We start from the raw sequence: 25,425 nt of genomic DNA, 5'->3' as shown, positions 1-25,425 counted from the left end.
CATTACAACAGTGACCACACTTCAAAAGTACTTCATTTGCTGTAAAGAGCTTTGGGGCATCTGGCAGTTGTGAAAGGCTCTATATAAATGCAAGTCTTTCTTTTTTTTCTTCTTTTCTGAGGAGGTTACAGAGATGGTGGGGTGGGAGGTCTTGGAGGGATTTGGAAAGACAGGAAACATCCAGAACCCGACACACAGACAGAACTGACCATTCACAGTCTACAGGATAATAACCAGCTCCCAACACACACACACAGAACTCAACAAAAGGAAATCAGTAAGAATCGTCAGACACTCTGCACCTCCCAGATAATTACACCTCACCTTCTCATATTCAGTAATGACCCATCAACAAAACTCAGCCTGTAAATCAGAAGGAAAATGCTTCCAATAAACACACTCAATATCCAACACACAGCTCCAGTCAAACAGTTCAGCACAAAGCACCGAGTAAACAGCTCTCTCAGCTGGATCTTCTCACACAGCATAAGGGGCATTTCCACACCTGATTCCCCACAGGATAGTCAGGCTGCCTGAACATTAGTGTGGATATTATGTGATGTAATTACTATAAATTCTGTTCCTTCACTCACCATCTCCTCGCTTGGTTTTTGTTGCATTCTCGTCCCAGTTTATAGGGACTAAAGAATACGGATTGCACACTTGACTCAGGATGGCCGATTTGGAACAGTTCAGCAGACGGATATTAGATGAAGCACATACTGTCTGTTTACACAAGGGACGCAGAACTTACTCAAGTGCGCTTCTGACACAAAATCTAACTCAAGACCACTAAGTACAGAGTTAACCTGTTATTGGATACTAAGATCATGTGATCTTCCATTATAACATTCTTCTGAAAGATATATTACACATCAGGTTATCATATCCTCCCCCCTTTACTCAGAAATACATTTTACAATTATAACTACAATTTTTCTCCAAATATCAAATTATTTACATAGTTAAGTAATTTAAAAATTCAGTATTTCCAGGGGTTTCCTTATGCATGTAGAACGTCTCAGCTCCATAGCTTCGGATGTTTTGTCAGGAACCTCCTTTCCTGCAGTTGTCTGAACATCGGGTTCTTTAATGGATGCCTGCAAATCTGTTTCCTTGACTTTTGCAGGTACAGCTGACCCTATGGACACATGTGTACTCAGTTGAGTTCCTTCAACAGGAAATATTGACTCAGTCGTGAATCTGGAGGAATCATTTCTTGGTGCTCTGTTTCTCTCCCCCTTATGTGATCCACATGTCTCCTTATTACTCGGTCTTCCACTGTTACATGGTAAGAAAGAGGTCCAGTAACTGCGCTTATTTTATCTGACAACCACTTGGGTCATTCTCCAAAATTCTTCACAAATACTGTCTCATCATATGGTAAACTTCCTAACACAACTGTGCCAGTCACGTCCAGTTTTCTGACTTCCCTGACTCCTTTCCACCTTCCTCCCTCAATTTGGCATTAACAAGCTCAATCTTATCCAGAGATGTTTTTGTATTAACAATTCTGCTAGTTGTGTGAGGGGTTGTCCTATAATGGAAAAGAAAACATGCTAACCTGATTGTTATTGTATTGCCAGTTAATTTCTTCATACCAGTCTTGAATGTTTGGACCGCTGTCTAGCTAGTCCACTTGAAGGAGGATGATAGGGTGAAGTTTTTACATGAATGATGCCATTTAAACTGATAAACCTTTGAAATTCCGCACTTGTAAATGCCGATCAGTTGTCTGATGCTATCACTTCCAACAGTCCATTAATTGCAAACCTTGGACATAGCTTCTCAATTGTAGCCGAAGATGTAGATGAATTTACCTCATATATGTCCATCTACTTTGAGTGGGTATCAACAATTAGCAGAAACATTGTTCCCATAAAAGGTCCTACATAATCAATATGTAATTGTACCCATGGCCTTCCTGGCCACTCCCAAGTGTGTAATGGAGCTGATGAAGGTCACTTTTGCACTTGTTGACACTGCATACAACTTTTCACTAAGCTCTCTAATTCAGCATCCATTCCAGGCCACCATAAATAGCTGCGTGCCAACTATTTTCTGCTGAAAATGCCCTGATATGCACTATGTAGTTCAGATAACAATGGCTTTTGTCCTTTCAGAGGCACAATCACTTGTACTCCCCACAGTAAGATACCATCCTGGCTGGTTATTTCTGGGAAAATATGGCTTCATTTTGTCAGATTCCTGCTCTTATGACTAACCAGTTAGGACTTGTTCTCTTACTTTGGATAAGATTGGGTCTTGATTTGTCCAATCTCTAAATTGTTTAGCATTTACTGGTGATGAATCCAAGAAGTTCAATAATAAAGCGAGTTCTTGAGGAACTGGAACAACGACATCATTTTCTTTCAATGGCTATGTGCATCAGCATTTGCAATTTGACTTCCAGGCCTATGGATACTCATACACTGCCTGGATCAATGCCTTATTTGTGTTTCTGTGTCTTCTTTCAATAGACTTTCTCCTTTGGAGAGCTGCCTTTAATCTCGGCCTTCTTTTCAACTTCCATATTGGCTAAACCAATCTCAGGTTTAAGCTCGACTAGAGTGAACTCAGTGGTTGAGTCTCCCAGAATATCATCATCTATCTGTTTCTTAAAAAATTCCGCAACTTTTGCCCCCAAAGTTTCTTTGGCTTCACGTAGTTGATTCTTCAGCTCTTCCATCTATTTTTTATATTTGTTTGCTGCCTCCTGGAAAATTAAGCATTTTTGTGTCTTCTCTGTCAACTCATCCTTCATTTTTGTCAGAAAGGTGCTGAATTCTTTCTGTTTCTCTTTGTACTTTTCCAATGGTACAAAGTTTGACCTGAGGAAATCTTGTATTGTGTGAAGATCTATCAGCAGGTTTTCTTTTTCCTTTCGGATATTGCTCACCTCGACTCAAACTCTGTCCTTAAGCATGGTCTCTTGGAGTTCCTTCTGCTGTTCTTCCATGTTTTGCCTCAAGACAGTCTGAAGTTCTTCAGGTTGCTGAGTTGTTACACACTCCTTTTCCAAAACAGAAACATTTCCTGCTTCCAATTTGGATCTCAGTGGTCCCTCAAGGTTGATTTCCCTTGGCCAGTTTCATCGAAAGAGTCTTGGTCCTCTACCTGCTATCAGTATCAGGGGTAGATTTGCAGATTGGTTTCCGTAATGCACAGGAACCTTGTATATTCCTTTAACTTGTATGTCTTCACCTATATAAGTCTTCAATTTAGCATCTGATTTTTTTCAAATTTAATTTGTGTTCTCCACTATTCAAATATTTGAAAGGATGCTCACCAATGACTGTCGTGGATGCCCCTGTATCCACTACCATTCAAATGGGTCTATCATTCACTTTCACTGCCACATAGATTGGTTCTGTTCTACCCATCTTCAAATTATACAACGAATAACTATCAGAATTGGTAACTTCCGGCTCATCTATGATGTAGATCTCACGGTTTTTTTCCTTTTTGTTTGAAATTTTGCCTGATTCTATCTTTGCAATGTCTCATTAGGTATCCGCTTCGATGACAGTAAAAACATTCGATTTTTTAAACTGTCGTTCATTACAAGGTTGTCTGCTTCCACCTCTGTCACTATTATTCCAGGTTTTCACTGTTAAATCATTTCTTTTTATTTGGCTGCTAGCAGTGGCTGCTTCCCGCTTTTCAGCAGAGCTTTGCATTTTCGCGCCCTTTGTGGCTGGGGCTTCCTGCCCAATGTGGAGGATGGTTCCATTTTGCACTCCTTTTATGGCTTCTGAGTCCCTTACTGCACTCTCCATAGTGAGTGCTAACTCGAGCGCCTTGTTAAAATCCAAGTTTGTTTCAGACAGTAAACGCTTCTGAATCGTGTCTTCGTTTATACCGCACAGCAATCAGTATCTTAGCATTTCATTTATCGATGTACCAAACTCACAATGTTCTGTTAACTGTTTCAGACTTGCCATATAATAAGAAACTGTCTCCCCAGGGGTTCTATTTCTTGAGTTAAATTTGAACTATTGCATCGTTACCGATGGCTTTGGCTGGTAATGGTTTTTTACCAGTTTTACCAATTCATCAAAACTTCTGGGGCACTGGGTGCCGTTAGACTGCGAATGAATCGAGAGGTCTTACTCCCACACATGGATAAGAGGATCGCTCGCTTCTTCTTCTCCACCGAAATGTCGTTAGCCACGAAAAAGAACACGAAGCATCCAGTGTAATGGGACCAGTTGTCCGTGGTCGGATCAAAAGGTTCACTGCATCTGAATTGTGGCATACTTCAAGGAGATAGCTTTGACAACTATGAAGAGAATCGTACTTACGATTACTGTGCGAGGTATGGCCGATTTCTATACTTTTGATTTCCTGCAATTTCTCTTTGTTCTCTGCTCTCGTTTTTAACTCGTTGGCAGTTGTTGTATTCTAGTCCCAGTTTGTTGGGACTAAAGAACACGGGTTGCATGCTTGACTCGGGATGGCCAATTTGGTGCAGAAGATAAACCAGTTCAGCAGACCAATATTAGATGAAGCACATACTATTTACTTACACAAGTGTGCTTCTAACACAAAACCTAACTCAAGACTACTAACGACAGAGGTAGCCCGTGCTACTCAGCTATTGGATACTAAGATCATGTGATCTTCCATTATAACATTCTTCCTAAAGGTATATTACACATCAGGTTGCCACAGTTTTCAGTCCCTACAGGAAGTGAACCAGCTGTGGAAGAGGAAGAGGAGAGAATGGGCAGAGTGGGTGAGCTCTCTGATTGATGTCTCTCACAGCCAATCCAAATATTTCTGGAGAAACATGAGTTTCCTGAAGCTCGGGAAACTGTCCAGTGAAACAGAGGTGACTTTGAGCAGCAGATCAGGTGGGGATTTAAACTTGTCATTGTCCCATCTGAATAAAACCTCACTTGTTGCAGCTGCTGTCTCAGTTCCCCGGTAAACATTTGGCAGAGATTTCTAGTGTGGGAATAGCATTCTTCGTCCTCAGAGGCTTTCAAACTGACAATATCATGGGATGTGAAGTCTTGGATGTGTTTGACTGCAGATTAGAAAAAGACCCACAGGACCCAAGGTGAGATCAGCACATACACAGGAAAGGGGGGCACAGGAGAGGGAACTGAGGTGAGGGTTGAAAAGATTGACTCTGGAACTGGGGGAGTAACTCGGAGATCGATGCTGTAACTGGGGAAGTGACTTGTCGAGACACTCTCGCGCCTCGCCAGATCTCTCTGTCGGCCTCTCGCCCCTTGCCTGTTATCACACTCTGTACCTGACCCCTCGCTCTGCCCCTCACACTTCACCTCTTTCCTGACCTCCCATTCCAGGATTTGGGAGATGTCAACACATTCAAGGACTTTGGAGAGGAAAGGGAGGTTGGAGATGGGACGGTAGTTTGTGAGGATGGAGGGAGTCGGTTTTGTGAGGAGATGGGTGATAACAGCAGATTTAAAGAAGAGAGAGGGACATCTAAAGAGAGAGAATCATGAACAATACCAACTAACCCAGGTCAGTCACACCCGGATCAGAATTACTGCTCACCTGCCTTACTCTCTCAGACGCTCCTGTATTGCTGACTTTAATGTCATCACATGCCATGTTCGGGAGCAGGACCAGAGCAAATGCAGGGTGGGGGTTGGGGGGCAGGGGGATGGGGGGGAGAGAGTCCTCCAGACACAGCACATCTAGTGATGGGAGGGGGCACTGCTGACCAGTATCACTGAGGAATACCAGTTGTTCTGGAGTGTGGCTCTATTTGAGTCAGTGGGATTTAGGATGTTTGGTTTTTGCTTGATGTGGGGATCCTCTATCAGTACTGAGTCTGTAGGTTGTTCCTCGCTCCTGGAGTCTACCCACTTTTCTCCATCAGCTTTATTTCTCCTGACACCAGGGACTTTACCACCTTTCACAGCTTCAGGAACCCAGACACAAAGACAACACTGACACCTGCAGCTCTAACTAGTTACCAGCTTAAATCAAATCAAACTTTCAGGCTGCCAGTTTACAGGGGGAAAAGCATTCTGTACACAGCCTTGGGACTTAACCCCTTAGAAACTTAATCTAATACAACAGAAATATTATAAGTTATTGTCAGTCATGGCTTAGTTAGCACTCTCATCTCAGAGTCAGAATGTTGTGGATTCAAGTCCCACTCCAGAGACTTGAGCACTGAGGCTGCCACTCCAGTGCAGTACTGAGGGAATTCTGCACTGTCAGGGGGACCATCTTTCATATGAGTTAAACTAAGGCTCCATCTGCCCTCTCAGCTATTTTAACAGATCCCATGATACTACGTCATAGAAGAGCAGGGGAGTTATCCCTTATGTTCTGACCAATACGGATGCCGCAATCAATGTCACCAAAGCAGGTTAGCTGGTCAATATCATGTTGCTGTTTGTGGGAGCTTGCTGTGCACAAATTAGCTGCCAGATTTCCTTCATTACAACAGTAGCTACAGTTCAAAAAGCACTTCATTGACTGTAAAATGCTTTTGGACACCGTGTTCATGAAAGTTGATATATAAATACAAATATTTCTTTTTTCGGGAAATGTTACACTTCCTGTGAACCGGAAATTATAAACCCATTGATGGAGAAAGTATAAAAGCAAAATACTGTGGATGCTGGAAATCAGAAAAAAAACAGAAAATGCTGGAAAAACTCAGCAGGTCTGATAGCATCTGTGGTGAGAGAAACCGAATTGACATATTGAATCCATATGACCCTTCTTCAGAGCTACAGAGAAGTTAAAATATGATGAAATTTGTACTGTTTAATGGGGGTGGGGCGGACCAGGTGAGGGTGGATAGTAGGCCAGTGATAAGCTAGGGCAAAGGAGAGATTGACAAAGATATCATGAACAAAAGGACAAATGGAGTGTTAATGGTAGTGATAAGGGCTAAAGGAGGTGCTGAGAGTGGCATTAAGGTAAGAAAGAAGAATGTGATAATAGCAGGAGCAATCTGAAAAGAACAACATGAACAAGTAACAGATGGCCCTTGGGTAGGTGGGGTGGTGGGAGGAGCGGTGGTGGGGAGGGGAAAGGGGATCAAAAATGGGATAAAAAGCAGGGATAAAACAATGAATAAATGAATAAAAATAAAAATAAGTGGATAAAAAATAAAAATTAATTTTGAAAAAAAGGGTGTAGATAGAGGAAAGAGTTCATGGTCTGAAGTTGTTGAACTCAATGTTAAGTCCAGAAGGCTGTAAGGTGCCTAATTGGAAGATGAGGTGCTGTTCCTCCAGTTTGTGTTGGGCTTCACTGGAACATTGCAGCAGACCAAGGACGGACATGTGGGCATGAGAGCAGGGTGGTGTGTTGAAATGGCAAGCGACAGGAAGGTCTGGGTCATGCTTGTGGACAGACCGAAGGTGTTCCACAAAGCGGTCACCCAGTCTGCGTTTGGTCTCTCCAATGTAGAGGAGACCGCATTGGGAGCAGCGAATGCAGTAGACTAAATTGAAGGAGGTGCAAGTGAAGCGCTGCTTCACCTGAAAGGAGTGTTTGGGCCCTTGGACAATGAGGAGGGAGGAGGTAAAGGGGCAGGTTGCATGTGAAAGTGCCGGGGGAAGGGGATGAGGAGGAGTGATGGAGTTCAGGGTGATGGAGGAGTGGACCAGAGTGTCCATGAGGGAAAGGTCCCTGTGGAATGCTGACGGAGGGGTGAGGGGACGATGTGTTTGGTGGTGGCATCATGCTGGAGTTGGCGGAAATAGCGGAGGATGATCCTTTGAATGTGGAGGCTGGTGAGGTGAAAAGTGAGGACAAGGGGGACCCTATCATGGTTCTGGGAGGGAGAGGAAGGTGTGAAAGTCGAGGTGCGGGAGATGGTTCGGACGCAGTTGAGGGCCTGTCAACCATAGTGGGTGGGAAACTTTGGTTAAGGAAGAAGGAAGACATGTCAGAAGTGCCGTTTTGGAAAGTGGCATCATTGGAACAGATGCGACGGAGGCGAAGGAACTGAGAGAATGGGGTGGAGTCCTTATAGAAAGCAGGGTGTGAGGAGCTGTAGTCGAGGTAGCTGTGGGAGTTGGTGTGCTTGTAGTGAATATTGGTGGACAGTCTATCACCAGAAATTGAGATAGAGAGGTCAAGGAAGGAGAGGAAAGTATCGGAGATGGACTATGTGAAGGTGATAGAGGGGTGAAAATTGGAAGCAAAATTGGTAATTTTTTCCAGATCCAGACGAGAGCATGAAGCGGCACTGAAACAGTCATCAATGTACCGAGAAAAGAGTTGTGAGAGGGGACCTGGGTAGGACTGGAACAAGGAATGTTCCACCTACCCCATAAAAAGACAGGCATAACTAGGGCCCTATTCCCCCCCTTTTTAACCCTTTTTTCAAAATTCATTTTTATTTTTGACCCACATTTTTATTTTTATTCATTTGTATTTTCATTCATTTATTAATTGTTTTATCTCCCCCTTTTTATCCCATTTTCAATGCCTTGTTTCCCCACTCCCCACCACCCCCTCCCCCTCCCTCACCCCCACAAGGGCCATCTCTTACTTGTTCATGTTCCTCTTTTTAGAGTGCTTACCCTTGTCCTGCTTTCTGCTTTCTTACCTTAATGCAACCTAAACAGTATAAGTTTCATCACATTTCAACTGCTCTGTAGCCCTGAAAAAGAGTCATACGGACTCGAAACGTCAACTCTGTTTCTCTCTCCACAGATAATGTCAGACCTGCTGAGATTTTCCAGCATTTTCTGTTTTTGTTGTGATGGAGAAAGTATACCAGCCCACAGTGACGTTGACCAATATATTGTATACAGGACTCTTACTGTAAGCTCCTGAGTCTTTCAGTGAATAGGAACATACCATGCTGACAAATCAGGTAGTTTCAGTTTAGCTGAAAAAAGTGAATTTATTGCAAGTTATAAATCTATACAAAACATTGATAAAACAGCAGACAAACAACAACACAATATTCATCTTACATCAAACTTTGAATCATGCAAAATAACAAAACATTTGAAAATGTCTTGATCTTTCCCAGAACATGAAATGAATCTTCGAAGAGTGTAAGGTGAAACTATCAGAGTGAAGAGGAGAACAACAATCTAAGTGTGACAAGAAAGGGCAGAAAATAAAAACAGAAGAGTGCAGCAGAAATTAGGACCAAATGAGTAATAATGGTAAAAAGTCAAAGCTTAAGGCTCTTTATCTGAATGCACGCAGCATTTATAACAAGATAGATGAGTTGACGGCACAAATAGAAATAAATGAATATCACCCAATAGCTATTACAGAGATGTGCTAGCTGGGTGACCAAGACTGGGAATTCAATATTCAAGGGTATTCGACGTTCCGGAAAAACAGGCAAAAAGGAAAAGGAGGCGGGGTAGCTTTGTTAATAAAGGAAGGTATCAGTGTGGTGGTGAGTAGTGATATAGGTGCAATTGATCATGATGTGGAATCAATTTTGGTGCAAATAAGCAATAGCAAGGGGAAGAAGTCACGAGCAGGAGTCGTCTATATGCCCCCAAAGAGCTGCCTCACCGTAGGACAAAGTATAAATCAGGAAACGATGGAGGTGTATAAGAAGGGCGCTACAATTGTGATGGGTGATTTTAATCTGCATATTGACTGGACAAATCATATTGGGAAGGATAACATGGAAGACAAATTTATAGAGTGCATCAGGGATTGTTTCTTAGAGCAATACGTTGCAGAATCTACCCGGGAACAGGTTGTTTTAGATTTAGTAATGTGTAATGAAGTAGGATCAGTAAGAGATATCGTAGTTAAGGATCCTCTAGGGGGTAGCGATCACAACATGGTAGAATTTCAAATTCAGTTTGAGGGCGAGCAACTTGGGTCTGAAACCAGTGTCCTCAACTGAAACAAGGGCAATTGCAGAGGTACGAAGAAAGAGTTGTCTAAAGCGGGCTGGGAAAATAGACTAAGCGGAAGATCAGTGGATGAGCAGTGGCAGATATTTAAGCTAATATTTCATAACGCTCAGCAAAAATATATCCCGGTTAAAAAGAAGGACTCGATAAGAAGGATGAATGACCCGTGGTTAACATAGGTGGTCAAGGAGAGTATCCAATCAAAAACTAAGGCATACAAAGCGACGAAAACTAGTGGCTGGCCAGAGGATTGGGAATTTTTTAGGTACCACCAGAGGATGACTAAAAAGCTCATAAAGAGGGAGAAAATTGATTATGAAAGTAAATTGGCAAGGAATATAAAAACAAACAGCAAGAGCTTCTACGGGTATATAAAAAGAAAGAGGGTAGCTAAAGTGAGCATAGGACCCTTGGAGGATCTGACTGGAGAATTGATAATGGGGAACAGGAAAATGGCAGATAACTTAAACCAAAATTTGCATCGGGCTTCGCAGTGGAGGACATTATAAACATCCCAAAGATATCAGATAAGCAAGGAGCTAATGGGAGGAACAATCTTGTAACAGTCTCTATCACGAGGGACAAAGTATTTGACAAAGTAATGGAACTAAAGGCAGACAAGTCACCAGGACATGATGGCCTGCATCCAAGGGGTTTAAAGGAAGTGGCTGCAGAGATAGTGGAGGCATTGGTTGAAATATTCCAGAACTCACTGGATTCCAGGAGTGTCCCAGTGACTTGAAAAACTGCTAATGTTCAAGAAAAGAGGGAGACAAAAAGCAGGAAACTATAGGCCAGTCAGCTTAACATCTGTCATTAGGAAAATGCTAGAGTCCATTATTAAAGAAGAAATAGCAGGACATTCAGAAAAGCTTAACGCAGTCAAACAGAGTCAACACTGTTTTGTGAAAGGGAAATCACGTTAGACAAATTTGCTGGAGATCTTTGAGGATATAACAAGCAGAGTTGATAAAGGGGAACCGGTGGATGTAGTGTATTTGGATTTCCAGAAGGCATTCGATAAGGTGCCACATAAAAGGTTATTGCACAAGATAGGAGCTCACAGTATTGGGGGTAATGTATTAGCATGGGTTGAGGATTGGGTAACACACAGAAGACAGAGAGTTGGGATTAATGAGTCTTTTTCAGGCTTGAAGATATAACTAGTGGAGTTCCACAAGATCAGTCCTCGGGCCTCAATTAGTTACTATCTATATTAATGACTTGGAGGAGGGGGCAGAGTGTAATATATCCAAATTTGCTGACGATACAAAAATAGGTGGGAGGGCATGTTGTGATGAGGACATAAGGAATCTGCAAGGGGACATAGGTAGGTTGAGTGAGTTGGCAAAAACTTGGAGTTTAATGTATGGAAGTGTGAGGTCATGCACTTTAGTAGGAAGAATCAAATTGCAAACTATTATTTAAATGGACAGAGACTCCAAAAAAGTGCAGCACAGAGGGATCTGGGTGTTCTTGTGCATGAAACACAAAAAAGTTAACATGCAGGTGCAGCAAGTAAATAAGAAGGCAAATGGAATTTTGTCCTGTATTGCTAGGGGATTGGAGTTTAAAAATAAGGAAGTATAGGGTGTTGGTGGGGTTGCATCTGGAAGTACTGTGTACAGTTTTGGTCCCCGTATTAAAGAAAGGATATATTGGCATTGGAGTCAGTTCAAAAGAGATTCACCAGGCTGATTGCTGGGATGAAGGGTTGAGTTATTAAGAATGGCTAAACAGGTTAGGCCTTTATTCATTAGAGTTTAGAAGTATGAGGGGTGATCTTATTGAAACGTACAAGATTCTGAGGGGACTTGACAGGGTAGATATTGAGAAGATGTTTCCACTAGTGGGAGAATCAAACTAGGGCACATAGTTACAGAATAAGGGGTCATTCATTTAAAACTGAGAGGTGAAAGTGTCTTCTCTCAGAGGGTAGTAAATGTCTGGAATTCTCTGCCTCAGAGAGTTGTGGAGGCTAGACTGCTGAAAGTATTTAAGGAAGAGGTGGACAGATTTTTGAAATGTCGGGGAGTTGAGGGCTATGAGAAGCTGGCATGAAAGAGGAGTTGAGGCCTGGGGCAGTTCAGCCATGATCTTATTGAATGGTGGGGCAGGCTTGAGGGGACGAATGGCCTCCTCCTGCTCCTATTTCTTATGTTCTTATGTCAGAAAGGGCACCGCACTTAGTGGCACAGGATGGAGCTCGTTTCCATCATACAAACCCACCAATTGTTGCAGAGATCCAGTGGTCATGTGGGTCCATGAACCAATGAGTTTCTATTCCTGGAAGACACTCATCCCCCAGGTGAGTTGGACAGCGCTTTCTAATTCCCAACTCTCTGTCCTTTGGCACCTCCATTCATCACAATGCTTCTGTAGCCATCAATCTGGTTTAATCGCTCCCTTATTTCCACCTTCTACACCCTTGTTTTCCAAAATTACTTTTAACCTCTTCTTTCCTGGTCAATCTCCCTGCTTGTCAAGTCCAAGGGGTGAAGATTTGAGCATATCTGCTACACAACTGGTTTAGCCATCCATCGCCAGATCTGAATGGGCCACATCAAGCACTAATGGTCCTGCTTTCCTCTGCCAAAACTGCTCCTTACTCCAAGACCATCTTGAAGAGAAAAGATAACCCACAACTTCTCCTTCCCAAAACCAACTGTGTCCTTGTGGAAGTTATGCTCCAGCTGTACAGAGCTTTGTTTAGATCCCATCTGGAGAACTGTGTTCAGTTCTGGGCACTGCACCTCAGGAAGGATATATTGGCCTTGGAGGGAGTGCAATGTAGATTCACCAGAATGTTCCTGGGGCTAAACGGGTTAAATTCTGAGGCAGGTTGCACAGACTGAGGTAAAGGAAAAATAGTGCGGATGCTGGAAATCTGAAATGATAAACAGAAAATGCTGGAAATGGCTCTGAAGAAGTCATACGGACTCAAATCATTAACTCTGTTTTTCTCTCCACAGATGCTGCCAGACCTGCTGAGTTTTTCCAGCATTTTCTGTTTGCACAGACTGAACTTGCATTCCCCTGCATGTAGAAAATTAAGGGATAATTTAGTTGGGGTGTTTAAGATAATTGAACAAGTTGATAGAGTAGTTGAGGAGAAACTGTTCCTCTAGTGGGAGAGTCCAGAACAAGGGTGCATACCAATAAACTTCGAGTCAGGCTGTTCAGGGTTGATGTCAGCAAATACTTCACAAAAAGGGCACTGGAAATCTGGAACTCTCTCCCTTGTAAAATCTGTTGAGGATGGCGATCAATTGAAAATTTTAAAATTGAGATTGATAGGTTTATTGTTAGACAAGGGGATTATGGGCTACAGAACCAAGGCAGGTAGATAGAGTTAAGATACGGATCAGCTATGGATCCAACTGAAAGGGTAACAGGCTCAAGGGATTTCAGGAGGTCGGAGGAGTGGGTGAAAGCTTTCCTACAAGCCTCACACCTGAATGGTTTCCCTCTCGTGTGAATCCTCTGATGCCTCCGGAACCTTGAAGCCATCACTAAAGCTTTATTCCAAACCTCACACTTGAAGGGTTTCTCCCCTGTGTGAATTGCCTGGTGGTCCAGGAGGTTCGATATCTGGGTAAAGCGTTTATCACACACCGCGCACTTGAGTGGTTTCACTCCAGTGTGAATGTATCAGTGATTCACAAGTGTCGATGAGTGTGTGAAGGCTTGGCCACACCCCTCACACTTGAATGGTTTCACTTCCATGTGGCTGTCTTGTGTTAACAACAGGTACACCTTAGGTGTTTTAAGATATATGAGCCTGTGGATTCCTCCTCACACACCTCACTCTTGGACAGCCTCTCAGCTGTAAGAATGAGTCAGTGGTTCATGAGGCTCGATGATTGATTGAAGCTCTCGCCACAATTGGAGCCACTGACACTTCTTCCCAGCCTCACCCTGACCGAGCGCCCACAGCCGAACCTTCGGAAAGTTGGTTCTGATGGAAGGTTCCACACCACTGACCAGCTTCAGATCTGATGATACGTCAAAGCTCCCCTGACCTGACCGATTTCCAGATGATGGTTTCAAGGGACTGGATGTCTTCCCTCGTTGTGTTGTTCTTCTTTGGCTAATGGTCAGGATCTGTCTGCACTGTGTTAGGATTATATCTCTCAAAACTGAAGTTTTCTTTTACAAAACGGAAGGACATGGCATGATCTGGACATCAGGATGCTAACCTGGGATTTTTTAAAAAGGTTATAAGTTCAGTTTAGAACTGTAAAGAAACAGTACTCTTCCAAGAAATCACCTGACCTATATGGTACTGGAGAAGGAGTTGTTTTGAACTGCAAAGCTCTTCAATGAATGGAAGGCTGGGAGACAAAAAGGCAATCACATGGGAGAGAGGAAAAATACTGAAGTTATGAACCTGCTTGTTTTGAAGGCAGTTTTGTTGGAGAACAAGCTGAGGAAGGAAGGCTATTTTGACTGGTTCTCTCTCTACCTTGCCTAAAGCTGTGTGTGGCTATCAACCTGTAGCCTGGTCTGCATTTGGACCTGCAAAGCTGGACCAGTTTGTGAGAACTTCCAGGCATCCACCGGAACCAGTGGCCCATCTTCACACGAGAGAACTCCAGGTCAACAGTGTTGAGACCCTGCAGAATTTATCCTTTATTTTATAATGCCCAGCCTCCAAAGCTCAGCTCTACAGACAGACTATCTGTTCGCCCTTTGTTTGTGTGTGTGTTTCTGTCTGTGTGCGTGCTGGTGGAATTCATTCGGAAGAGATAGATAGTTATACTTCGTGATTACAATTGCATGTTAACCAGCACTTGCAACTTGCTAAAAGAAGTTTTGTTTTAAAATAAATTATTGCTGGAAAAGATAATATAATTGCTGATGCACGATCAAGAATGTAATTTTTTTCTAAATGTCTGTAAAGCAAGAGTCAGAAAACCAAAACAGATTCTATATAAGGAGCGAAGGGCTGAGTGAACTCTGTTTATATGTTATACATATCTATTTCTGTATACTTTGTGATGACTACCAGATGCCCCCAAGCTCTTTACAACCAATAAAGTATTTTTGAAGTGTGGTCACTGTTGTAATGTGGCAGCCAATGTGCACACAGCAAGCTCCCACAAACAGCAATGTGATAATGACCAGATAATATGTTTTTTAGTGGTGTTGATTGAGGGATTAATATTGATCGGGACTCCAAGGATAACTCCCCTGTTCTTCAAAATGGTGTAATGGGATCTTTTACACCCACCTCAGGGAGACCTAAAGGGGCCTCAGTTTAACATTCCATCTGAAAGACAGCACCCCTGACAGTGCAACACTTCCTTATCACTGCACTGGAACATCAGCCTCAATATTCAAGTCCTAGAGTGAGACTTGAACCCAACCTTCTGACTCAGAGGTGAGAGTGCTCCCTCCTGAGCCAAGGTTGACAATCTCCTCAGGCCTACAAATCTCTAAGACTTCTGCACTCCTTCAATTTTGATCTCTTTAGTATTTGCGATTTTAATCATTCCATCATTGTTGGCCGTGCTTTCAGCTGCCTGGGCCCTAAGCTCTGGAATTTCCTCCCTAAACCTCTCCGTCTCTCTACCTCTCTCCCCTTCTTTAAAAGTGTTTGGTCATCTCTCCTTATGTGATTCGCTGTCAAATGTTGTCTAATAATTCACCTTGAAGTGTTTTGGGACCTTTTACAAGGTGCTATAGAAATCCAAGTTGTTGTTGTTCCTGGACAGCATGGTGGCTGATCAGGATTATATTGAGCTTCGTGTGTTTAACTTGACCGTCCTTACTTCAGGTTTTACAGCCAGCTGTTCCAGAGGTTAATACTGGAGTTCATTGTGACCAGCTGAAGAGCTAGCTCAGTGCTCAGAAGTGAGGTTATGCTTTGAAATTGATGTGAAGGGAGGAGGTGAATGGAATCTGATTTGATGTAGAGAAATGTAACTCTTTCGAGTACATTCACAGTTCTTGACTTTTTTTTTGTTCAAAGTCCTGGAGTGGGACATGAACCTAGAGAAATGTAACTCTTTCGAGTTATCAACAGATCGCATGTAACTCTTTCGAGTACATTCACAGTTCTTGGTTTCCGGGAGTGGGACATGAACCCACAACCTTCTGATTCAAAGGCGAGGGTGCTATGAACTGAGCCACAGCTGACACTTCTAGAGAAATGTATGATGCACTGCTTTGTACTGTTTCCTGATCATTCAGCTGTCTTGTGTAACTGAAAACAGCTGCTTGGTTTGTAGATTGCGTCTTGCTCATTAAGACTGTCCATTCAGTCTGTCTGTTAGAGAGAGGCTGAGGTGGTCTGGGTTCAATGAAGAATTTTGGAGACGGTACAGAAGAGATTTACTGGAATGTTCCAGGATTGAGGGATTATAGTTACGTGGATAGACCAGAGAAGCTGGGATTGTTTCCCTTAGAGCAGAGAAGTCTAAGAGGAGATTTGTTAGAGATGTTTAAAATCATGAAGGGTTTAGACCGAGTAAATAAAGAGAAACTGTTTCCATTGGGAGAAGGATTGATAACTAGAAGTTACAGATAAAGAATAGGCAAAAGAATCAGGTGATTGGAGGAAAATGTTTTTTACACAACGTGTGGTTAGTATTTGGAATGCACTGTCTGATAGGGCGGTAGATGTAGATTCAATGGTAACCTTCACTAGGGAATTGGAGAAACACTTGAAAAGAGGAACAATTGTAGGGATAAGGAGAATGAGCGGGGAAGTGGGATTAACTAGATTGTTCTTCAAAAGAGCTGGCACAGACTCAATGGGCCAAATAGTCTCCTTTTGTGCTATACTATTCTATGATTCTATGCAGGGTTCTCTGTTACCATCCCTGGCTCTCACTGTCGTTTCCCTATGTTGGTCAGGAATCAGGACATGATGCATAGGAAGAGGTGCAAGCTCCACTCACAGGAGAGACCAGTGACGTCCTACCTCAGCTCATCTGCTGCTGAAACTCTTGTCCATACCTTTGTAAACTCTGGACTCAACTATTCCAATGCTCTCCTGGCTGCTGTCACATCTTGCACTGTAAACTTGAGCTCCTCCAAAACTCTGCAGCCCATGTCCTAACTGACACCAAGACCCATTCCCCAATCACCCCTAAGCTATCTGATCTACATTGGCTCCTGGTCACGTAGCAATTCAATTTTAAAATTCTCATCCTTGTTTTCAAATCTCTCCATGGCCTTGTCTCTCCCTATCTCTGTAATCTCCACAGCAATTCAGCTGGAGCCACATTTCTTGAAATGTCTTTGAAGATTTTACTTGAAGGCCTCGGCTTTCCCAAAAACCTGGACTTCCGTTTGATAGTTTTGCCCAGTGCTGTGACTGATAACTGAATTTGGGATGTGCAGTCTGAGCGAGTGCAGTGCATCTAATTTCCCAGGATAAACCAGAACCCTTCAATCAGCTACATTGAAGCAAGATTTTCCTTAGCTCCTAGCACTTCCTGCCCAGTATATTTTCTTCAAATAATTTTGAAAAACAGGGGAGAAATTTCAACATCTGCATTGAACTAACATTTCTCCTGAGTGTTTATATATTAAAAACAAACTCTAAGGGTAAAATTGGTCTTTGCAAGCACGAGATGAGCTCATAATGAATTGATAGCCCGTTTTGCACTCCGCCCGACTGTCTTTTCCATTGTCCTAAGGGCACCTGGGAAGTTAGTAGAGCTCGGTGGAGAAAAGTAAGTAGCCACGTTGTCTGGAGAAAATCATGCATCTTTTTCTTGTTTTACATAAGTATTGCACCGTACTACACCAGTAAATACAGAGAGGATAGACACCGCAGATAGATCCTGACCATCACCCAAAGAACAACTGCACAACTGTGGGAAGACATCCAGTCCCTTCACAGCATTGCTGAACACTGAAAAGGTTGGGCAGTGAAACCGTCATCTGGAAATCGGTCGAGTCAGGGGAGTCTTGACATATTATCAGACCTGAAACTGGTCAGTGGTGTGGAGCCTTCCATCAGAACCAACCTTTCCGAAGGTTCAGCTGTGGGTGATCAGTCAGGGTGAGGCTGAGAAGAGTGTGAGTGGCTCCAAGTGTGGAGAGAGCTTCAATTATTCATTGAGGCTCATGAACCACTGACTCATTCCTACAGGTGAGAGGCTGTTCAAGTGTGAAGTGTGTAAGGAGGGCTCCACAGGTTGATAAGATCTCCCAACACACAAAGTGGACCTGTTGTCCCACCTGTAACACAAGGACAGCCACATGGAAGAGAAAGTATTCAAGTGTGAGATTTGTGACCGAGCCTTCACACAGACATCAACACTCGTGAATCACTGACATATTCACATTGGGGAGAAGCCATTCATGTGCAAGGTGTGTGACACATCATTTTCGATTTCATCGAACCTCCGAGTGCATTCACACAGTGACGAAGCCGTGATGTGTGTAACAAGGGCTTCGCACAATCCTCGGCACTGGTGGTTCACGGGTGCATCCACACAAGGGAACAACCATTCACATGTGAGGTGTGTGACAAATAATTTTCACAGTCATGGAATCTCCGTGTACTTCACACATTCACACCGGGGAGAAACCATTTACATGTGACGTGTGCAAGAAATCATTCTCTAGGCCATCATATCTCTGCATACAGCAACACAGTTACACTGGAGAGAAACCATTTACCTGTGATATCTGCAACAAAACCTTCTCAAAATCATGCAAGCTGCGCAGTCACCAACGTATTCACACAGGAGAGAAACCATTCACGTATGAAGTTTGTGATAAAGCTTTTGCAATATCTACAAGCCTCCTAATACACCAGAGGATTCCCACAAGGAAGAAACCCTTTAGATGTGAGATTTGTGAGAAGGCTTTCGCCCACTCCTCCAAACTCCTGTTGCACCGGCGCATTCACACTGGGAGAAACCATTCACGTGCAAGATGTGTGATAAATCATTCTCACGGTCATTGAACCTCCACGTGCACCAACGCGTTCACACAGGAGAGAAACCTTTCACGTGCGAGGTGTGTAACAAATCCTTACTGGTGTCATTGAGCCTCTACATACACCAACACATTCACACATGGGGAAAAACTGTTCGGGTGTGAGGCACATGACAAATTATTCTCACAGTCATTGATTCTCCGCACGCACCAATGCACCCATACAGGTGAGAAACCATTCATGTTTGATGTGTGCGACCAATCATTCTCGAGGTGATCAAAATTCCTGCTCTACCAGCTGATCCGCACAGGGGAGTAACACTTCAATGTGAGGTTTGCCAGAAAGCTTTTGTAACATTTTTGATCCTCCTGGGCCATCACAGATTCACACAGGGGAAACTGTTCGCGTGTGCTGTTTGTGACAAGGCTTTCACCCACTCCTCCGATCTCCTGAAGCACCAGTGGATTCACACTGGTGGGAAATTATTCAGGCGTGACATGTGTGACAATGCTTTCACACACTCAGTGTATCTCTTGGTCCATCAACACACTTACACAGGGGAGAAACCCTATTAGTGTGAGTTCTGTAATGAAGCCTTCACACAGTTGTCGGACCCCCTGGAAAATTGGTGAACACGCACGGGAGACAAACCCTTCCAGGGTGTGTGTGACAGGATTGTTTCACCTTCTCCTCCTCCTCCCTCACCATACACTGACATCTCCACGCAGATTTGGAACCGGGTCGACTGCTTCTGTTGCACTGAGACTTGTCTGTGTTGTTTATCCTCCAGTGGTCACACAGGGTGCTGTTGTTCCAAAGCACTGTCTGTCTCAGCAGTGTCTGTCTCACCATCAGTCCAATTTTTTGGGAAGGCAAACTTAACCTTTGACCAGATCACCAAACATCACCAAAAGAAGACATCAATATGTATAGAATCTCCTGCTTGTGCACAGATGTCACTGTGTCTCTGGGAGGATTTCCTCACCAAAGGAAGTAGGTGATTCAGGAGAATGTGTGTCAGGATTCTTCGTGCTCTGGACAAGAGGAAAATATCTCAATAGTTTCTGCACCATGATTTATCTCCCTTCTTGAAGATAGTTACAATTGTCACATTCCTGAATTTGGACGGAGCCCTTTTTTTCCCAAACCCGTAGGATGAGCTTATGGAGTCTTGATGTGAGCAGATGTTCACCAGCTTTGAAGACCTCAACTGGAATACCATCGGGGCCACAGGCTTTGTTGTTTTTCATCTGTTTGATTGCTTGTTGCAGCTCTCCCATTGATGGTGACTCACCCATGGATTCTACCACAGAGACTGGAGGATAGACTGGAGGGTATCAGCTGTCACTGTGGATTCATGGTTGAGGAGTTGTTCAAAATCTTCTTTCCAGCGTTAACAGATGATGTTGTCATCCTTAAGAAGAGAAACACCATCCTGTGAACAAAGGGGATTTTGTCCATTTGACCTTGGTCTATTGATGGCTTGGCTGACATCAAAAAAGCTTTGCACGTTGGATCTCTCAGGCTTTCTTTTCCCACATGTCCTTTATATTCTGGGTTTGTCTTTGAGAATCAGCCTTGAGATGTTGAAATGCTGCCTTCTTGAGTTGTGACCTTGGGTTGTTCTGCCAGGCAATGAAGGCTGATTGTTTTCATTCAGTGGGGGGTGTCACATATTTGCACATCATGTTCGTTGAACCAGTCCTGGTGATGACCTTGCTCAAACCCAATGGTCTGGACACAGGAGTTTAGTACAGCTGACTTTATTTGATTCTACTGTTCAGGAATTGAGTTGGATGTGTGTAGATTTTCCAGATGGGTCATGAGCTGCATCTGGAATTCCTTTCTTCGGTCGGGCTGTTTTAGGGTTGAGACATTGATCTTCTTCCTCTCGGACTTTTGGGCTTTGTGATGTCTTGGTGCTGGATGGATGTTCATCACCTATCAAACAAGTCAATGATCTGTCCAGCAGGCATCAGTCCCCCACATGGATCGAGTGATACAGACATCAGTTAGAACTTTGACTTGACTTTAGACCTTCCAGTGGAGCCTCCGACATGGTCTTTGTTTCCAGACAAATCCAAAAAAAAAAATCAAGAACAACACCAGGAACTCTTCATTACATTCATTGATGTGACCAAAGCATTTGACTCACTAAATCACGAGGCCCTGTTGGTTGTGTTCCAATGATTTGGATGTCCAAGAAACTTCATCACAATCCTGCAGTTGCTTCATGATGATATGACCGCAAATGTCTTGAGTGGGAGATCTGAAACAGAAGCCTTCAAAATCCAGACTAGTGTCAAGCAAGGCTGTGTGATAGCCCCCATTCTATTTACAATTGACCTGACAGTGACTATTCACCTCATCAAAGATCAACTGCCCTCTGGTGTCAGTATTAAATACCATCTAGATGGGAAACACATTTATCTCAGTCACCTCCACCCCAAAACTAAACTGACCACCATGGATACACATGATCTACAGTTTGCAGGTGACTGCAGTGTCGTTGTCCACTCTGCAACAGATTTGCAAACCACTTTCAATCTCTTCAACTCTGTAAGTGTATGATGGAAACAAGCTGCATCCTGTTGCACCAGAACTTGGTGTTATTTCTGACCATTGGAATTGGGAGTCAGACTAAAGCACAGGATTTTAAAGAAACTTCTGTCTGTAGTATTCTGAGGGAGTTTCCCCTGATGTGAGTGTGTGTGTGTGTGTTAGTAAAGTGAGCCAGCTCTCAGGAGTGGATATGGGGTAGAATTTTCCCCTGCTTTAGTTGGTGGTGTGAATTATAGACAGATCCACTTCAGGTGACGGGTGTTTGACTAATACCATGGGGAATGTTTGTACTCTCCTGTCTGGGAGGACTCCTATCCTGAGTATGGTGAGGGAGTTGGGGTGAGTCTCTACAGACCTGAGTTCCCTCAGCCCATCATACCTCGATGTAATAACAGTGTGATATGTTCACCTTATACTCTTCCAAGATTCATTTCATGTTCTGGGAAAGATCTTGAGTCATTTTCAAATTTATTCTTTTGGTTGATTCAAAGTTTGGTTGAAGCTGAATATTGTGTTGTTGTTTGTCTGCTGTTTTATCAATCTTCTGTATATATTTTTAACTCATAATAAATTCACTTTTTTAACTTAGCCAAACCAACCGATTTGTCAGCATGGCGTGTTCCTATTCTCTGAAACACTCAGGTGCCTGCAGTAAGTGTCCAGTACACAATACATTGGTCAATGTCACTGTGGCTGGTTTACTTTCTCCATCAATGGGTTTATACTTGCCAGTTCACAGGAAGCAGAACATTTCCCAACATTATCTCAACTTTCACAAACTAAGGGCGTCTGAAGGTGCTTAGCCCAATTAAGTGCTTTTTGAATGTAATCACTGTTGTAACGTAGAAAACATGGCAGCCAATTTGCGCACAGCAAGCTCCCACAAACAGTAGCGTGATAATGACCAACTAATCTGTTTTGGTGATGTTGATGGCAGGATCCATATCGGCCAAGACATCACGTACAGCTCTCCTGCTCTTCAACAACGTAGTGTCATGGGATCTTTTACATTAACCTGATTTAACTCATCTGAAAGATAGTGCCTCTGACAGTACAGCTCTCCCTCAGTACTGCACTGGAGCGTCAGCTTTAGTGCTCAAGCCTCTGGAGTGAGACTTGAACCCACAACTTCTGATCAGAGATGAGAGCAAAAACTAAGCCATGACTGACAATAACTTATAATATTTCTGTTGTATTAGATTCAGTTTCTAAGGGGTTACATCCCAAGGCTGTGTACAGAATGCTTTTACCCCTGTAAACTGGCAGCCTGAAAGTTCAATTTGATTTAAAGTGGTAACTATTATATTCAAGGCTGAGACAGACAGATTTTTAATCAGTAAGGGAATCAAGGGTTGTGGGAAAAAGGCAGGAAAGTGGAATTGAGAATTATCAGATCAGCCATGATCTCATGGAATGGCGGAGCAGACTTGATGGGCTAAATGGCCTACTTCTGCTCCTATGTCTTATGGTCTTATAGTTGGACCTGCAGGTTTCAGTGTTGTCTTTGTGTCTGGGTTCCTGAAGCTATGAAAGGTGGTAAAGTCCCTGGTGTCAGCTGGAATGGACATCTTAAGGGATTGTCTTCAGTCAGTACTGCTGATTAACCATTCTGCTTTCATTCACTCATGAAAGTTCTGTTGTTTAGGCAAAGTTCCAACAGAATATCAGAGGAATAACCCACTCTTCCCAGGAAAGCCCATGCCCCCGTCCTCCCTTCTTCATTCACCATTCCTCCCTTCTTCATCCCTATACCCAGTTCCTTCAGCCCCCCATCCCCACATTTCCTCATACACACTGTTTTTGTGATGTTGATTGCGGGATCTATATTGACCAGGACATCAGGGATAACTACCCTGCTCTTCTATGATGTAGTGACATGGGATCTTTTACATTCACCTGAGAGGGCAGACGGGACCTTGGTTTAACTCATCTGGAAGATAGTACCACTGACAGTACAGCACTCTCTCAGAATTGCGCTAGAGTGTCAGCCTCATTGCTCCATCTCTCCCTCCTTCACTCCATCTCGCCTACTCGTTATTGTCCTCTCTTCTTATTTGTCTTGTCACAAGAACATAAGAAATAGGAGCAGGAGTCGACCATCTGGCTCATCGAGCCTGCTCCACCATTTAAAACGATCATGGATGATCTTGGACTTCAACTCCACTTTCCTGCGCACTCCCCAAATCGCTTAATTCCCCATCTCCCTCCAGCTCATTGTCATTATCATGTTCCTTCTTCTCATTGTCTCCCTTCTCCTCTTCATCATTATCTCGCTCCTTCTGCTTTTCATAGAATCATTGAATCATAACAGTACAGTAGGCCATTCTGTCCCTTGTGTCTGTGCTGGCCCTCTGAATGAGCAATTCACCTAGTGCCACTCCCCTGCCTTTTCCCTGCAGCACTGCACATTTTTCCTTTTCAGATAATGATCCAATTCCCTTTTGAATTCCTTGATTGAACCTGCCTCCACCACATTCTCAGGCAGTGAATTCCAGATCCTAACAACTCACTGTGTGAAAAGTTTTTCCTCATTGCTTCTTTTTCCAATTACCTTAAATCTGTGCCCTCTGGTTTTCGATCCTTCCACCAATGGAAACAGTTTCTCCCTATCTACCCTGTCCGTACCCTGCATGATTTTGAATATCTCTATCAAATCACCTCTCAATCTTCCCCTCCAAGGAGAACAATCCATCTTCTCCAATCTATCTAAGTGACTGAAGTTCCTTATCCCTGGAACCATTCTCGTGAATCTTTTCTGCACCCTCTCTAATGCCTTCACATACTTCCTAAAGTGCAGTGCCCAGAACTGGACACAATACCCCAGTTGAGTCTGAAACAGTGTTTTATACAGGTTTAACATAACTTCCTTGCTTTTTTACTCTATACTCCTATTGATAAAGCCTAGGATGCCATATGTTTTATTAACTACTCTCTCAACCTGTCCTGCCACGTTCAATGATTTATGCACATATACACCCAGGTCGCTCTGCTCCTGCACTCCTTTTAGAATTGTGCCCTTTATTTTAGATTGTCTCTCTACGTTCTTCCTACCAAAATGTATCACTTCATACTTCTCTGCATTAAATTTCATCTGGCACTTGTCCGCCCATTCCACCAACCTGTCCACGGCCTTTTGAAACTATCTTCCTCAGTTTCCAAGTTTTGTATTGCCTGCAAGTTTTGAAATTGTGCCCTGTACACCAAGGTCTCCGTCATTAATATTGTTATAGACTTGATTTTCCAGACACGTTTCTCATAAGAAACAGTGAACTTTATTTACAAGAACCACAGCTAGACACAAACTCCACCCCTAAGGTTCCCCATGCTTTGGGCTGACTCATTCACACTGTCATGTGATACGACACTGTACAATAAGTCTTAAAGCTATAGTCACAACATTCCTTAAAGCTACAGTTACTACATTCCTCCCCCTTTAATTTATTTTTAAAATTTGTATTTACAAGAACAACCACATTCATGATATTACAAATATATACATGGGTTATGAAATTATAAGTTCAGTCTCTCAGGTGGTTTCTTGATCTGGGTGGAACGTCATAGCTCCACGACTTTAGAATTTCTGAATTACTGAATCTTCATTTTCTGGAACCGCAGCAACATCAGGTACCTCCTTAGGCCCAGGCAGTTCAGTGTTACCCAATCCAACAGAGACATCTGGTATGTCTATCCTTGGTTGATCAATGACAATGGGGACCAGAGGTTCTACAATGGTTACAGGTGGAACATTGTTTTGTTGGGATACCTCCCTTCTTCTCAAATGATCCATGTGTTTTCGGGTGATCCAGCCCTCCGTTTCTACGTCGTATGACAATGGTCCAGTCACAAAAACTATTACACCAGGTAACCAACTCAATCCACCACTGAAGTTTTGTAAAAATACTATTCCATCAACAGTAAATTCTCACTCTCAACTATGCAAATCATGAGCGACTTTTTGATTTGACTTGACTTTTCTCCACCTTCCTCTCCAAATTGGGAAGTACCAGGCTTAATCTCGTACGAAGGCCCTCTGGGCCCAATGGAGAGCCCCACAGGGTGTTACCACCACTCCCAAGGTTGTCCACCTCAAATGGTTTCATAAATCCCAGCTGC

At 43.2% G+C, this 25,425-nt stretch overlaps 3 protein-coding genes, 1 long non-coding RNA gene and 1 pseudogene across 7 annotated transcripts in view; 2 read left to right on the top strand and 3 right to left on the bottom strand.

The window, feature by feature from the left end:
* The window catches only part of LOC144695296 (uncharacterized), a 71,770-nt gene extending 49,860 nt beyond the window's left edge, over nucleotides 1–21,910 (top strand). The window contains exon 2 of the long non-coding RNA XR_013579925.1: nucleotides 21,647–21,910. This is a non-coding gene — a long non-coding RNA (uncharacterized LOC144695296). The remainder of the gene's footprint in view (nucleotides 1–21,646) is intronic.
* The window catches only part of LOC144695227 (uncharacterized), a 384,420-nt gene that overhangs the window by 245,779 nt on the left and 113,216 nt on the right, over nucleotides 1–25,425 (top strand). The window lies entirely within an intron of this gene.
* LOC144695201 (uncharacterized) overlaps nucleotides 1–25,425 on the bottom strand; it is a 193,921-nt pseudogene that overhangs the window by 72,054 nt on the left and 96,442 nt on the right. The window lies entirely within an intron of this gene.
* The window catches only part of LOC144695271 (uncharacterized), a 146,897-nt gene that overhangs the window by 25,033 nt on the left and 96,439 nt on the right, over nucleotides 1–25,425 (bottom strand). The window lies entirely within an intron of this gene.
* LOC144695231 (uncharacterized) overlaps nucleotides 1–25,425 on the bottom strand; it is a 407,499-nt gene that overhangs the window by 285,642 nt on the left and 96,432 nt on the right. The gene's annotated exons all lie outside the window — the stretch shown is intronic.

Source organism: Cetorhinus maximus, chromosome 21 (genome assembly GCF_964194155.1).
Source record: "Cetorhinus maximus chromosome 21, sCetMax3.hap1.1, whole genome shotgun sequence".
Lineage (NCBI taxonomy): Eukaryota > Metazoa > Chordata > Chondrichthyes > Lamniformes > Cetorhinidae > Cetorhinus > Cetorhinus maximus.
The sequence above is the reverse complement of the archived record's forward strand: the minus strand, read 5'-3'. Positions and strand labels throughout refer to the sequence as shown.